The sequence below is a fragment of the Lagenorhynchus albirostris genome, chromosome 6 (genome assembly GCF_949774975.1).
Source record: "Lagenorhynchus albirostris chromosome 6, mLagAlb1.1, whole genome shotgun sequence".
In the NCBI taxonomy this organism is placed as follows: domain Eukaryota; kingdom Metazoa; phylum Chordata; class Mammalia; order Artiodactyla; family Delphinidae; genus Lagenorhynchus; species Lagenorhynchus albirostris.
Genome location: NC_083100.1, coordinates 102,533,070 through 102,547,988, shown reverse-complemented (window position 1 = coordinate 102,547,988; position 14,919 = coordinate 102,533,070). Strand labels below are relative to the sequence as shown.

At 40.2% G+C, this 14,919-nt stretch overlaps 1 pseudogene; it reads right to left on the bottom strand.

Moving 5' to 3' along the window:
* Positions 1–4,243: 4,243 nt before the first annotated feature.
* On the bottom strand, positions 4,244–6,223 carry LOC132521871 (eukaryotic translation initiation factor 4B-like; annotated as a pseudogene).
* Positions 6,224–14,919: the final 8,696 nt, after the last annotated feature.

Below are 14,919 nucleotides of genomic sequence, written 5' to 3'. Positions count from 1 at the left end.
TTGTGTGGATTCGTTAGGGGAAATATTGTTTTAAATATTTAAAAGATCTACATATATCCCTATAGAGAGACAGTCAACTTCATACACAAATAGCATGATATGCAAGTATTAAAATGTGAAAGAAATTGAAGTGGTAACTTGTGCCTTTTCCAGCCGACCTGACAGGAAGTCATCCCTTGCAACCATGGAGAAAAAGAACTATACAAAATAGCCTATATCATATCATAGGTACAAACATGCAAATATATTCAATATATATTTGAGATTTCCAACTACCAAAGTAATCTTCATATCCTTACAGAAGTATAATAAATAAACAAATAAAAGAAACCTTCCTTTCCACCACGAGAAACCGTGAAATCAGCTGAAATGCACCCAAGTAGTTTAATCCTATAACATTCTTCTAAATTTGGGCCCAAGAAGCACTGCCACAATTTTGTTAGTCAATTAGACAACGATTTCATGAGAGGTGCCTCGTATACATATCTATATATTTGTTCTGTACTGGAGGCAAGGAGGGAAGGACCCAAACAGGGAGACAGCACGGTGCCTCTCCAGGAGCCATCTAATCAGGCATCCTATGAAGATCCTTGTTCCTATGACATACGAAGGACAATCCATTCTTCCTTCCAAATACATCCAACTCCTTTTTGGTCTTCTGACACTAATGAGAACCCTAATGCAGACCCTCATCAGCCTTTCCTCCTATCCTGGCCAGCTTCCATCCTTTCCTCTTGGGTTCCCTTGAATGGACCTTGGCCAGATTAATTTTTCTAAACCAGGCACAAGCAAACCAGTGGTAGCAGCCTAGCTTCTCAGCCACAGGGAGTCACTGCACGCTCTGGCCCCTCACCAGCCATTGCTCCCGAGGCGAATCTGCCACTGCAGCCGGAACAGCTATGATGGGACCACTCTCTCCACTTTAATCCACCTAAGGATCCCTTCCCCTCCTGCTCACCTTTTCCAAGTGCTTGGAAATCTAACTCAAATCCCATCAATTCCACAAAGTCTTCCTTGACTCCTCTAGTCTGTAGGGTTCTCCTTTTCCAAATTCTAATAGCAATAGAATTTGCTGTGGCTCTCTTTGCCACCAGGTGGAGGAAAAAAAAAAATGATGCAAAAAGTGAAGCCACTGGACAGAGAGAAGCTGAGATAGAAGGGGTGTTTTATGCACAAGTCTAAAAATCTTTCCATACTTTCTGAAATTAGGCAAGGGATAAATAATTTTTTATACCCTTCCAACCAGAATGGCCAAAATAAAAACAGTTTAAAAAAAATACCAACTAACGTTGGCAAGAGTATTAAGCAAATGGAACATCATTTACTACTAATAGGGGGGTAAATTGGTCAATCACTTCGGGGAAATACTAGTAACCACTACAGTTTAGCATAAGCTTAATCCATGAGCCAGCAATTCCAACAAAAATAAGTGCACATATGCACCAAGAGAGAGGCACTGGAATGTGCACAGCTGCACTAATTGTAATAGCCAAATACTAGAAACAACCCAATTGTTCATCAACCGCAGAAGGAACAAATAACGTCAATGAATAAATACAGTGACAAAATACAGCAAGGTAAATGAGTAAACTCAGCCACATACAACAACACAGAAAGTGTGTGTGTGTGTGTGTGTGTGTGTGTGTGTGTGTGTGTGTGTAAAAGGGAGACAGACAGAGCTGCTCCTGACTGGAGAACAGGAAGGGAAGGAAATAGCCCAGAGACCATAAATAATATCTGTAAGCACTAAGGGCTAGCTTCACGGTGTGGGAGCTTTGCAGTTGCACCAGGCCTTGTATAGACAGGGTCCCAAACTTGGATCAATGCTATGCTGTCACTGGCTTACAATTCTCAATAACTTTTGAAACAAGGACCTGCATTTTCCCTTCAGCCTAGGCTCTGCAAATTATGTAGCCGATGCTGAGTACAGGTTTATTGTCAGCTCCCAGTATCCAGAATCCAGAATTCCTCTAGTAGATCTGAGAGAAATTCACTGAATTGAATAGACTCAACCTCGGAAGCACTTTTGGATGCCTTTTCAAGGAAACTGGAACTGAAGCCGCCTTCCTTACTATAAAGTCCTAGAGAAGCCAGTTGATTTCAAAGCCCACAGTAGGTCTAAAAGGGATGGGGAAGGGAGGGGTAGAAGAAGCTGCTACACTCTGAGTCCTGAGTTAGTTCCTAAATGAATCAGGAAAACCACTTGGTTCAGAGGAGGGTATTATTTCCTCATGCAGCTGGTACCTCATCCCATCAAGGACCAAATTGATGAGTTTGAGAACCACTGGGCCTCCTTGTCTCCGCCCCCCTTCTCTCCTCCAGGGAATGAGCTGCCCTTGGGGATCAGGCGGTTTCTGGAACTGCTCCAGAGCATGGGCTTTCCAGCATGTGTGTGGCAGGGTACGAGCATACCTAGTTCTGGAGGCATTAGCAGACCAAAGCTCCTCCGTCCTGGCTTCTATCTGCCTCCCCTTTATCTTCCTTCTCAAATCATTCAGAACCTGGGCAGGGAACAGGGGAGCCGACCAGGTTTCGAACCTTCTAGAAAATAACTGTGCTTTGCCTTCTCTTTAAAACATGGCAGTAGAACGCTTGTGCAAGAGCCACCTACAAAGTGTTCCCTGGCCGCATCCACACTATAGAGGCCAGGCCCCCCAGCTGGCCTTTGTGTGCTTGGCTTTTAGGCAGCAGGCCCTGCATCTCAGATAAAACAAGCTTCTCCTCCCTCCGGAGACTGATGAGCTTCTCCCCGTCTTCTTCCCTCCCTCCTGCTGCTGGGTGCCTGTGGAGAGAGGAATCCAGGTCGCTGTCACTGGGCAGCCAGGCCACCAAAACTACTGACTCTGCTTCAGGCCTGAGCGTCCAAATAGGTGGGCTTCTCAACCTGAAATCATTTTCTGCTGAATTAAATCCAATTCCATACCCTGGGTTCTACAGCTGATACCACAGCCTGCCCATCACCTCTATTTTCTGCCTGAATTTTGCTCACAGTTAATCTGCTGAAATCCCAGGAGATTTTCAGGGGTTATTTCACATGAAAGGAAGAGCTCTCTGATTTTTAACTGAGAATAGATAAAATTGCCAGGGTACCCCTCAGGCAAACAACCGCTCCTGCTGACTCCAGGTAAGCAGTCTGGTGGTGGCACTCAATTTCAGTTAGCCCCAAGGACACCTTTTCTTCTCATGTGACAGTAGCAATAATAACTTTTTTTCTTTATTTGCTGTCAACCTACAGAGTTCCGATTTTTTGCGACTCATCTTTGGAGAAACCGTCTCTTGGTGGCTCATTCTATCCATAGGATCTTTCACTTGAATAATTTCACAGCACCTGCATTTATTCATTCATTTATTCATTCATTATCTGCTTATTCTGCAACATAGAACTAAGTGGACATTTATTCCCCTTACCCTACTATCCCTTCACATTCTTTTCTTTCTGCTCATCAATGCCTGGTTCATGGTACCCTTTCAAAGATGTCTTCCTTGATTAAGTCCATCCTACTCTGACCAGAGTCCTCTGATCTTATCTCTTTCTTCTGTGTCCACTCAGTATTAACTGCTAAGTCTGACCCAAACTTCCCAATACGAACTCTCATAGCTCCCCATACATATTTCTTAAACCCAAGTAAAGTCTGATGATTTTCAAATGAGGAGGAATATTGGCGACGAGTCAGAGTCTAAAGGGAGGGTCCTTAAAGGTCCTTTGTATTTTATAAAAAGCATGTCCAATATTATACTGTATTTCAAATAATAAATACTTGTGTCAATTTTTAATATAAACTACATGAAGTATATCTCAATAAAATATCCCTGATCTGGGGGAATACAATGAAAATATAGTGATTCTCAATGGGGACTTGTCCCTGTAGGGAATGATCAGACCCTGAGCCAGGAGAAGGCAAGGTTTTTCTGTCAATCTTCCCTAGAAGTACCAGATTCATCTCTAGCCCTAGAACAAGGGACATGTTTCATAAGCCTTTGTTCAAACTCTTTTCCCTACCTGGAGTGCCCTTCCCTCCTCTCTATGAAACCCCTTCTATACTTAATGAGCTATTACAAATATCACTTCATACTCTAAGCCTTTCTTGGTTCTACCAAATGGTCTTTCCTTCTTCTGAATGCCCTGTAAGAGCCCTTATCTATGGCACTAATTGCACTGTGGCAAATACAATATTAACACATTTTTATCCACCCATCCTCCTGACAGTAAGCTCCCTGAGGATAGGAATCATGCACAGTATGATTTTTTTTTTTCCAGGAGATGGTGAGTTTTATTTTGTCTTGCCTGGATAGAGATTTGATTTGCTCTCGAATGTTCCAGGGTGGTGAGAGACTAGGAGAAAGCACAGAATGCAGAGGTCTATTCTGTGTAATCTTCTCCCTCATTTTCACCTTCACCATCAATGGCAAGAGCAGCATACTTGCTTGCAGAACTGAATTTAGAGGCTGGATTTTCTTCAGCTTTCTTTGGCTCAGGTGCAGACATGAAGTCTTGATGCTTTTTGCCATCTTTCCTGTCTGCCTCCTTCCAGTGGTCTTTGCTCCCTCCATCTCCTGGACCACGGCTGGAATTTCCACTTTGGCCTTTTGGGGCACGCACCCCATCTACTTTATTTTCATCTGCTTTCCTTACTGGTCCTTCCTCAGATGGTTGAGCTGAAGCTACTTTCCCTCCACCACTTGTACGGGACTGCTGCTCTGTGTCTGAGCTCTGAGATCGATCAAGAGGGTTAGAACTTCGTTTCACACAAGCATTCTCCTTTGGTGGAGGGGTTGGCATTACCTTTCGAGGCTGTTCAGGTTTGGGAGGCTTAGAAGCTGGAGACTGACAGTCTTCCTCTTTACTGGTTGTTTCATATTCTAGCGACTTCTCACTCTCTCTCCTTCGTGCATCCTGGTCTGACTTACTTCTTCCAGATGTGGCTGAGGTCCCAGTCTGTGATGACTCATTTCCTGCCCTCGGCCATTCCCGTTCCTGAGTTTCTTCACTTCGCCAGCTTGGGTGTCTCTCCTGAGGCTGTCGTTCTAGTTTTCGCTCATCCAGCTGACGCTGCAGTTTCTCCTGTTCCTTCTGTAGCGGCTCTTCTACTTCTCGTTCTCTAGCAGCTGTGTCAACAGGCTTTGCTCCTCCAAAGATAGAGGCTGCTTGACTGGACTGGGAGGTGCTAGCAGAGGAATCATCTTCCTTAGGAGTACTCCGAGGCTTTAGGTTCAGTTTGGGTCTTTGCGAGGGACCTCTATCATCACGCCTATAATCACCCCGAGAGTAATCGTCTTTGGAGCTCCATGACCGGTCATCTTGTCATCATATCTGTCTTCATAGGGTCCCTGCCTCCTCTGTAGTGGTCATCCCTACGGTACCCACTACCAAATGCTCTTCTGCCACTGCCTATCCTGGAATAGTAGCCTCTATCATGGTCTCTGCTGCCTCGGTCATCATAGCGATCTCGGCCCCTGTATCGATCCATGTCCCGGCGTGGGCCATCACGGTAACTGTCCCGATACCCATCACAATATTGGTCTGAATCATAACGATCTCCATACTTGTCTCCAAAGTTATCATCACCTCTTCTAGGTGGGTAGTCATCAGAGCTGTCTGTAGCAGGACGGGCCCTCCAGTCTGTATCTGTTTTGTCAGAATCCCGATTTCTATCTCTGCCAAAAGAACGATCATCCCTGTCTTTATCCTGTGCTTGATCAACAACGTCCACTCCAATTCTCCTGTTACCTAGAGACTCTTCATTGAGGCTTGGGGCATTGAGCAAGGAATCCAGGTCCTCAAACTCAGCGTTACCAAAACCTTTCAACCTCTCAGGATTGCTGAGTTCACATTATAAACGCACTGCGCTCATATTTAAACCTCTGAAGGAATTCTAAAGAATCCCTTGATGATGTCTTCTATCACATCACAGGGCAGGTTCCCTAGAAAAGCAGTGTAGGCTGGCGATTTGGGAAGACAGCTCCAGTGGATACTGGATTCCCGAGCAGCCCGTGGAGCAGTGGGCAGGATGGAATTGTCGACTGGAGGTGCCCCACGCACATCATCATCATTATTATGCCAAGTGGTTGAAACATCTCCTTCTAGGTCATCTGTTTCATCAGCCCAGCTGACTGGTTTGGGGACGTAGGTGCTTCCTCCAGCAGTCCCTCCATCCTCAGCCAGGAGGTCTGTTAGGGAGATAGTCTTCCCCTTCCTATTCTTCATTTTTGCTGAGGCTGCCATGTTGGGAGAGGGAGAGAGAACGCAAAGGCCACAGTATGATTTTTATTCCAGAACCCTAAGGTACATCAAATATCACTTCATTCTTTCTCTAAACCAAATTAACTTAGTTCTAAGCTCTATTACCTAGCTGGAGAAACATTACATTTCAGCCTTTGGTGAGCTTCCTTCTCCCATCTGCCATCCTACCATCACCATGAGACTATACAACATTGAGTATACAAGGGAGCATATTACATGAGCAGGGTGTCCTCCTTTGAGTAGGGTGGTGTCAGCTTTGGTGCTCACTGCCAAAGCCCACATGGTCAAGTTGAAGCAGGTGGCTCCACCACCTCTTGCCTATTTCCAAAGTCCAGTCTAAGGCCCATTCTCAGCAAGGTCTTCCCAACCTTTCTATCAGGACAGATCTTTGTCTCTTCTGAACCCCATCTCTTGATCCCCCCAGTTGATGTTGACTGCATTCTAGCATATGCCTTGCCATCTATTCTGTACACACTTACTCCCTCCAGTTTGCCCCATCCCTAGTCTTCCCCTAGTCTTCAGAGGAAGAAGTCATTGTAGTCACATTCGCCTCTTGTACTAGTAGCTAATGTAGTGCCTCAAATACTAACATATTGAGTGAATGGTTAATCTTCTGCTCTTTCATCTTCAGTCCCAGGAGACACTTCCTGAGACATAGGATCCATCCTGTAGAACTCAGCCCAGACATTCCTTCCTCAGTAAATTTCTTTACCTGTCACTACAGCTATTTGTGTCATTATGTAATCTTGTTTGTACCACTAGATTGCATATTCCATGAGGGCAAGAACAGCATCTATTTTTTAAAAATTTTTTAATTGGAGTATACTTGATTTACAATATCATGTAAGTTTCAGGTGTACAGCACAGCAATTCAGTTTTATATATATGTATATCTATATCTTTATCTATCTATGTATCTATTTCTCTCTATATATACTCGTTTTCAGGTTCTTTCCCCTTATAGGTTAATACATAATATTAAGTATACTTCCCTATGCTATACAGTAGGTCTTTGTTTGTTATCTATTTATCATAGTAGTGTGTATATGTTAATCCTAGCCTCCTAATTTATCCCTCCCACCTCCCCCTTTCCCCTTTGATAACCATAAGTTTCTTTTCTGTGTCTGTGAGTCTCTTTCTGTTTTTGAAATAAGTTCATTTGTGTCTTTTTTTTTCTTTTAGATTCCACATATAAGCGATATCATATGATATTTGTCTTTCTCTTTCTGACTTAAACTTCACTTAGTATAATAATCTCTAGGTCCATCCATATTGCTGCAAATGGCATTATTTCACTCTTTTTTATGACTAATATTCCATTGTGTGTGTATGTGTGTGTGTGTGTGTATGTGTGTGTGTGTGGTGTGTATACATGCCACATCTTCTTTATCCATTCATCTGTTGATGGACACTTAGGTTGCTTCCATGTCTTCGCTATTGTAAATAGTGCTGCAATGAACATCGTGGTGCATGCATCCTTTCAAATTATGGTTTTCTCCAGATATATGCCTAGGAGTGGGATTGCTGGGTCATATGGTAGCTATATTTTTAGATTTTTAAGGAACTTCCATACTGTTCTCCATAGTGGCTGTACCAGTTTACATTCCCACCAACAGTGTAGGACGATTCCTTTTTCTCCACACTCTCTTCAGTATTTATTATTTGTAGAATTTTTGATGATGGCCATTCTGACTGGTGTGAGGTGATACCTCACTGTAGTTTTGATTTGCATTTCTCTAATAATTAGAGATGTTGAACATCTTTTCATGTGCCTTTTGGCCATCTGTATGGCTTCTTTGGAGAAATGTCTGTTTAGGTCTTCTGCTCATTTTTTGGTTTGGCTGTTCGTTTTTTTGATATTGAGCTGCATGAGCTGTTTGTAAATTCTGGAGATTAATCTCTTGTCAGTTGCACTGTTTGCAAATATTTTTTCCCATTGTATGGGTTGTCTTTTCATTTTGTTTATAGTTTCCTTTGCTGTGCAGAAGATTTTGAGTTTAATTAGGTCCCATTTATTTATTTTTGTTTTTATTTCCATTACTCTAGGAGACAAATCCAAAAAGATATTGCTGCAATTTATGACAAAGAGTGTTCTGCCTATGTTTTCCCATAAGAGTTTTATAGTATCCAGTCTTACATTTAGGTCTTTAATCCATTTTGAGTTTATTTTTGTGTATGGTGTTAAAGAATTTCATTCTTTTACATGTAGCTGTCCAGTTTTCCCAACACCATTTATTAAAGAGACTGCCTTTTCTCCATTGTAGAGTCTTGCCTCCTTTGTCTTAGATTAATTGACCATAGGTGTGTGGGTTTATTTCTGGGCTTTCTATCCTCTTCCACTGATCTATATTTCTGTTTTTGTGCCAGTGCCATACTGTTTTGATTACTGTAGCTTTGAAGTCAGGGAGCTTGATTCCTCCAGCTCCATTCTTCTTTCTCAGGATTGTTTTGGCTATTTGGGGTCTTTTCTGTTTCCATACCAATTTTGAAATTATTTTTTCCAGTTCTGTGAAAAATGCCATTGGTATTTTGATAGGAATTGCACTGACTCTGTAGATTGCCTTGGGTAGTATAGTCATTTTAACAATGTTGATTCTTCCAATCCAAAAGCATGGTATATCTTTCCATCTGTTTCTGTCATCTTCAATTTCTTTCACCACCGTCTTATAGTTTTCAGAGTACACGTCTTTTGCCTCCTTAGGTAGATTTATTCCTATGTTTTTCTCTTTTTTTGGATGTGATGGTAAATGGGATTGTTTCCTTAATTTCCCTTTCTGATATTTCATTGTTAGTGTATAGAAATGCAACAGATTTCTGTGTATTAATTTTGTATCCTGCAACTTTACCAAATTCATTGATGAGCTCTAGTAGTTTTCTGGTAGCATCTTTAGGATTTTCTATGTATGGTATCATGTCATTGAACAGCATCCATTTTTGCTCACTATATTCCTTACCTAGAGTCCTGATACCCAGCAGCCAGTCAAATAAATATTGACTTGCATAATAAATACCTCCTCCTCCAACCATCAGCTCTTCCAGCTGGGCTTGTGTTTCTGACACACCAGGATATGTTGAAGCTGTGGGGTAACGATTCTCCCCTAAGGTTAAAGCAGAGGCCCCTCACCATGAGGACCTCCCTTGAGAAGCAAAGAGTGAGAATCCAGAATCCTCACCCATCTCTAAGCCATGTTTCACCACCTCTGCCTCACTTTCGCACCTCCAGTCCTGTTCAGAAAACTCCTTACCACTTTCAACTTTTCCTTCTTCACAGTAGAGATTTATCCAAACCTGAGCAGAGATGAAAATTCCCTCAAATAGCCAAATAAAAGCCTTTTAGGGGTCTTTCAGGCCATTCTTTAGATATTATCTTCTACCAGTAGAATGTGCAGCAATGGGGATTTTAACATGTTTGGTTGGAAATAGCGAAGAGTTCAATTAATTTATTGTGCTGGGCACTCAAGATCTGACATTGTGTAATTCTAAGTGACAGTGACATCGATGGCATTGTAGACTAGCCTAGGAGACTGCAAGGAACATGCTCCCCAGTGCTGATGGATGAGATCATATTTTAACTATTTCAAGTTTATTTTTATTTTATTTTATTTATTTATTTTACAGTTGGTCCTTTTTGGTCATCTATTTTAAGCATAGCTGTGTGTACATGTCAATCCCAAACTTGTGATTGCCGGGGGGTGAGGAGGGGAAGGTGGGAGGAAGGATGGATTGGGAGTTTGGGATTGATGTGTAACTATTTCCAGTTTAAATGGGCCTCTTCTAGTGGGGTCTAGATCTGTACTTTCCCATACAGTAGCTACTAGCCACCTGTGGCTATTTACATTTAAATTCAATAAAAATTTAAATTTCTCAGTCTCACTAGTCACACTTCAAGGACTCAATAGCCACATGTGGCCCATGGCTACCATATTGAACAGCGCTACGTTACATTGCTATCAATGCAGAAAGATCTATGGAACAGCACCACCCTAGATTCCTTGAACACACACCAAGGTGAAACCGCCTCAGCAAGATGACTTGCACTCAGATAGGAAATGTTCAATAAACATCCACTCTTTTTTACTACACACCAGATTATGTTGTACACTCTTCACACACAGCCCATCATTAGATGGTCACAATTAGGGATATATGGAGTATATTATTATCCCCTGAACTAGATTGCTGGTGCTGCCATTGCAAAATATTGTACACTTGGTGGCTGCATTTGATAGAAAATAGAAGACCAGAAAAATGAGCCAGATGAATGACTCTACTTACCTTTTTTTTTCCTTTTTGCCCTCCTGACCATTTTGGTATAAAAGTTTCACAATAGGATAGGTTATAACTCCAAACTCAGAGAGGTGGTAATGTGGGTAATAAATCCTGCCCAGGACCACGCCTGAGAAGACAGCCTCCCAGGCTAAGAATGAGCAGGGCCAACTCAGTGCAGCATCTGGCTCAGGTTGGTACAATTCAGGAATGCCACCGTCACCCAGTGGGATTTTTGCATTGTAATATGCTAATGACCAAGCCAGTATGCTGGGCAGGGAGTAAAAAGCACCAATTCTCCTCCACAAAAATAAAAGTGACATGCAGCCAGCTCTCTATTAACCACAGAAACTGGAGCAATAAGAGCAGAGGCAATTGCAATTCACAGATAATTCCAAAGCTTTTCTCTAGCAAGTGACAGCAAGTGATCTCATTTTCAGAGGCTTCAAGGACAATTCTAATGTAATAAACAGAGAGACAAATTGTGTGAATGCAACACACACATACACACAGGGCTTGACGTGGGAGAAACGGAAGGGAACCCGAGACCAGATACCCATTCAGGCTTGACGTGCTCCTGCTGAACCCTTAGGCTTTGTGTTCATAAACTCACTACTCATTCAGGACCTTTGGGCTTAATGCAAATTAATTAAACTGTCAGGTAGCTCATTTTACCATTATTGAGGTTTTAAAATAATTAAGAGTGAAGGCAACTGATTAAAGCCTTTCCAGGCTGCTGTTGCAGTTTATGAATTATAAAAGTTCCATATTAATGTGACTCCACTGTGACTGCAGATTAGCTGGGAGATATCCATTAAGATGGAATAAAAAGGCAACAGGAGCTATGACATCCTTTGTTTCATGCTCCCTGACAGCTTTCCTGAGCACTCAGTGTGAAGGCATGAAAATAATATACTGTATTTCTATAGCATTTTACAAATAGGATAATATCGTTTACCCCATTTGCTCTCCCCATTAATCTTATGAGCTTGGCAAGGCTGGTGTTATTCTCTCTGTTTTACATGAAAAGAAACTAAAACTCAAAGAAGTTTAATGCCTCGCACAGATAATAAGAGAGGAAACATAGTCAAATACCCAAGCCTGCTAACTCCCAATCCAGTGGTCTTCCAGTATGCCATTGTGTCTCTCTTTCTTAAGAGCCATGCTTCTCCAAAAACAGTCCCTCCATCCTCCCATCTTAGGTGTCTGAAATTTCCAACGAGAAAGATTCATTACTTTGGTTTCAAGCAAGGATTCCCGCATTAAAATAGAGGAGAAGAATTTTCACTGAGAGGTGGAAGAAGAGAAGTGTTTTTCCTGTACTCTCTCCTTATGAATTGAGTAAAACTAAAAAAAGAAACGAAAGGTAGAGAAATAACACCATTTTAAATAAAGTAAGGAAACAAATGTGTGCCCAAAGCATAAACAAAGCAAACACTGCAAGATCTGAGTCTAGTCGAGGGAATATGGTGAGAGTCAACTCAGCTACCTCGGACTCTATGGAAGATGCAGATTTTCCCAAAGTCAAATGTCACTAAGAGAAAAAGAACATCAATAATCCATAAACCCTTCCACAGATTTTTTTAAGTGGGCAGTGCTTCCTAAATCATTTTTTGATGCCAGTATAACTTTGGTACTGAAACCTGATAAGGGACATTACAAGAAAGGAAAGTTACATACCAAACATGAATTCATGATTCATACACATGAATCCCAAACACAATACCAGGATTTAAAGATACTAAACAAAATATTATCAAAAAGAATCCAGCAATATATAGAGAAAGATAATACATTGTGAAAAAGTTGAGTTAATTCCAGAAATGCAAGGGAGGTTTCAGTTTTGAAGCTAAAAGTTATTTGTTCCATTTACAGAAGAAGAAAAATTACATGATTTTATTCAATAGGTGTAGGAGAAAGATTGATAAAATTTAATACTTATTTATAATAAAATCTTAGAACACTAAGAATAGAAGTGAACTTCCTAATCTGATAAATGAGGTCTACAGTAATCTAAAAGCACATTTCATGCTTAATAGTGAAATAGTGGATACCTTCTCTCTAAATTGAGAATGAAACAATAATGGAACTTATTAATTTCTATTCAACATTGTACTGGAGGTCCTATCCAGTCTAATAAGGTAAGGGGAAAAAAGATTAAAAGTAGGGAAAACTGCCATAATTTGCATAAGAGATAATTGTGTGCACAGAAACACAAACTATAGACAAATTATTAGATTAAGAAGTGGGCTTAGCAATTATGCTGGATAAAAGGTAAATACACACAAAAAATTGTATTTCTACATACTAGGAAAAAAGAATTAGAAAATAAAAAAGTTTATACTATTTCTAATAACATTAAAAAATCAAAAGCCTAGGAAATAAATCTGACAGAGGATATGCAAGCTATCTACACAGAAAACTCTAAATCATTATTGAGAGAAATTAAATAAGACAACAATATATACCATGTTCCTGAATTGGAAGTTTCAGTATTATAATTGTTTCAATTCTCCCCAAATTGATCTATAAATTCAACACAGTTCCAAACAACATCTCAGCAGGATGTGTGTGGATGTGGGTGTGTGTAATTTGACAAAATACAAATCGATGTGGCATTGTAGAGTACCAAGAATATTTCAAGACAAATTCAAAGATTTCTAAAAGATGTCAGGACTCATAATAAAGCTGTAGTAATTAAGTCAGTGTGGTATTGATGCAAGAAAACTGGATAGAAATTGGAAAATGGAACTGGATAGAAAGCCCAGAAAGAGACCCATGCAGTATGAAAACTTGATTTATGGCAAGTGTGGTATGGAAAGCAGCGGGAAAAAGACAGTCTTCTCATTAAGTATTGCTGATCAGTTAGATATCCATATATAAAGAAACAAAACCCAATTCCTACCTAGTACCATGCAAAACAATCAATTTCAGATGAGTTGTTTATCTAAATGTGAAATATAAAACAATCTTCTACAAGATAAAAATAGTAGAATATCTTTATGACCTTGGAGCAGGCAAAGATTTCTGAAAACACAAAATGTACTAACCATAAAGGAAAAGATAATAAATTAGACTAAATTAAAAATAGCTGTTCACAAAAAGACTTCATTATGAGTGCAAAAAGACAAGCCACAAAATGGGAGATCTTACACTACATGTAACTAAAAGAGACACATATCCAGGCTATAAAAAGAAATCCTACTAATAAATAAGAAAAAAATATCAACTCAATATAGAAACTGCCAAGATACTTGAATGGGCACTTCACAAAAAGAATATTTAAATGGTCAATAAACATATGAAAATGTTCCCATTTGCATACCCTCTTGGGTATATGAAAAGTTGCTCAAGATCACTAATCATCAGGGAAATGCAAATCAAAACCACAATGAGCTATCACTTCACACCTGTTAGGATGGCTATTATATATATATACTTTTTATATATGTAAAATTTATTTTATATATTTATATATTAAAGTGGATTTTTGTGTATATAGATGTGTATACATATATTTGCGTGTATACATACTATACATATATATATATTCGTTTATATATAAAATAAGTTTTGGTGAGGATATAGAGAAATTGCAACTCCTGTATGCTTCTGGTGGGAATGTACATACTGTGGTGTGACCACTACAGAAATAATATGGAAGTTCGTCAAAAAATTAAAAATAGACTTACCATATGATGCAGCAATTCCACTTCTGTATATTTACCCCCCAAAATTAAAATCGGTATCTCAAAGAGATATGTGCACTCCCATGTTCACTGCAGCATTATTCATAATAGCCAAGATGCAGAAACAATCTAAATGTCCGTTGAGCGATGAGTAGATAAAGAAAATGTAGCATATACATACAATAGAGTATTATTCGGTCTTTAAAAAGAAGGAAATCCTGCCATATGTAGCAACATGAATTAAACATTCAGGACATTATGCTAAGTGAAATAAGCCAGTCACAGAAGACCCGATGTTGCATGATTCCACTTTTATATTTAAAATAGTCTGACTCTTAGAAGCAGAGAGTACGATGGTGATTGCCAGTGTCTGGTGGGGGGCGGGGGTGTGGGGAGATGGGAAGTTGCTGTTCAATAAGTATAAAGTTTCAGTTACGCGAGATAAAGAAGTTCTAGGGCTCTTCTATACAACATTGTGCCTGTAGTTAACAACACTGCACTGTACATTTAAAAAATTGAGGGTAGATCTCAAATTAAGTGTTCTTACCATAACTTTTTTTCTAGAACACTGTGTCTGTACTTTTTTTAATTAATTAACTTTTTATTTATTTATTTATTTTTGGCTGCATTGGGTCTTCGTTGCTGTGTGCGGGCTTTCTCTAGTTGCGGCGAGCGGGGGCTACTCTTCGTTGCGGTGCAGGGGTTTCTCATTGCGGTGGTTTT